Source organism: Teleopsis dalmanni, chromosome 2, assembly GCF_002237135.1.
Source record: "Teleopsis dalmanni isolate 2A chromosome 2, ASM223713v2, whole genome shotgun sequence".
In the NCBI taxonomy this organism is placed as follows: Eukaryota; Metazoa; Arthropoda; class Insecta; order Diptera; family Diopsidae; genus Teleopsis; species Teleopsis dalmanni.
In genome coordinates this window covers 195,411,099-195,413,594 of record NC_051847.1, presented here as the reverse complement: position 1 = coordinate 195,413,594, position 2,496 = coordinate 195,411,099, and positions in this window count along the sequence as shown.

Here is a 2,496-nt window from a genome sequence, read left to right as displayed (position 1 = left end):
TATAAAAAAGATTTTGAATTGTCACACGTGTAACAGTTTTCATATCAATAGATACAAAATATATTCGTTTTTTAAAAAATAATCGAGATCACAGATTGGAGAAACCAAATTTAGTGTTCTTGAGATTGAATACTTTTCGTCTTCAAAGGGTACGTATATTTTCTACAGTGGCAAATATTTATATTAGTACTCTTGTAATTTTAAATATTCTAAATCAAATTTTTAAATTGTTCTGAGATAATAATATTAAAAATCTATACAATCGATGTGTTTATCTATATTTGATTATTGAACTGGTTATACGAGTAATTAATGTATGTATGAAAGATATTATTAAAATTTATTTTACTTATTAAGTTAGAAAGCTTTATCCAATATTTAGAATTCAAAAAGAATTGTGAGTTTATTCAAATCTATTCTTAAGTAGATAAATGAATCAATTGTAAACTTTTTTTTTTAAAATTATATATGACAAAGCATTACACACTTCATAAGTTGAGTAAAATCTTTTTGAATTTCGATAAATAATATGAAAAACAAATACTATTCTATTTTTATACTGTACCTTATAATCTTAATATAAAGATATTAATATTTTAAAGTGAAATCCATTAATTTATGATGTTCAATATTCATATCGAAACTGTTATTTTAACAAGATTTCAATCAAACAATAAAAATTAAATTATAAATTTATATATAAATTAAATTATATCTTAAATATTTTTAAAATGAAATTGTTAACTAATAAGTGATTAACAAAAATATTGTTTTAAATATAATAATAATATTGTACTACTATATTCTTCGTAGCTTGTTTTCAATTCACCAATAATATTTTCAAACTCCTTCATTATCTCACAGAAACCTTTTACTTAAGTATATAATAATTCTTTTAATATTTTTACAAAGTATTATATACAAATTATTTGTTCATATTTGCCAAAATTTGACGAAACTTTTATTTTTCTTCTGCAATAAAGACTTTTAAGTTTTAACAGCTGCTGCTGCTACTATTGTTTTTGTTTTTATTGTTGTTATTAACTATGTATGCATGGTTGTGCAAGTATGAATGTAAGTAAATATTAGACTTGTTTAGAATTGCATTTATTGTTATTATAGCAATAAAATTAATAATCATCTTCGAATTACTACCCAAAACACTAATGTTATATTCAACGCACTTAACCACCTTTTATAATGAGATAGTATTATACAGTAAATATATATATATATACACATGTAAATCTAAGATTGATAATTGATATATTATCTATAATTAGCTTCATATATTATCTAAATAAACGCTTCATAAATGTTAATTTGTCATGCTCAGTCATTGGATAGTCAAGCACAAAAGAGATAATCGCAGTAAGAAAAATATTTAGTGCGTATTGGACGTACGAAAAAGAAGGGTTTCAATGTAACTCAAAATAGATAGAATATAGAATATTTATATTGATATAGCAGATTTAATTCAAATAATTGTCTTACTCTTCCTTTTTTTAGTAATTTATATAATTCAATTTATACAATTTTTTTGTGAATGATATTATTGAATCAAGAATTCAATTAATTTTGAAACCAAGTGCTTACTTGCGTTGTAATAGCAAAATTAATAGTTTTTTATTTTTTTTTAAATTAATTACCTTTAATTAAGATATCTCAAAATCAGTTTCAGATATCTTAAAATTATATTAACAATAAGCATACTATCAGTTTAAGACCTTTGCTTTCCCACACTGTGTTTTTAATAAATTAGTACTATAAGCCTTATAATAAAAAAATAAAATTATATGTTAATTGTATTTAATTGTACATTTTCAAAAAGTCAAATTTTATATATGTTTATATACATTAATATCTAGAAATAGCTATAAAATCAGGTAAAATCAATTGATCTACCTAAGTACATTCCGATATATAGATAGGTTATACGTTCTGCTCAAAAAGTATTCGGATTTTGTAAATAAATCACACAAATTTTAATTTTATTCCAAATTTATTTTATCTCCTTCAAAATATTCTCCTTCTGAAGCGATACACATATGCCAATGCTTAACCTAATCTTCCATACACTTTTCGTAGACCCGTGCAGGTATGGCTTTTAGTTCCTTCGGTGAATTCTCTTTTACCGATTCAATCGACTTAAAACGCTTACCACGAAGGGACAATTTGAGTTTCGGGAACAGGAAAAAGTCGCACGGATCCAGATCTGGCGAATATTGTGCCTGAGCGATGACAGTGGTGCCGAGTTTGGTCAAAAAATCGCGTACAACAAGAATTTTCCATAGTAAATATCGCTAAATGCACTTGAGGTAGTCTCATATTAACAGCTGCTGTAAACAAACTTGTTGACAGATGGCGCTCAAATTTGTACCATATGTCAAGAAAGGGTGAACCAACATACCAAAAAATTTTTTGAAAAAGGTCTATTACTTAAGGAGTAGTTAACAAACAACAAAATACGGATACTTTTTGAGCAGAAGGTATTAT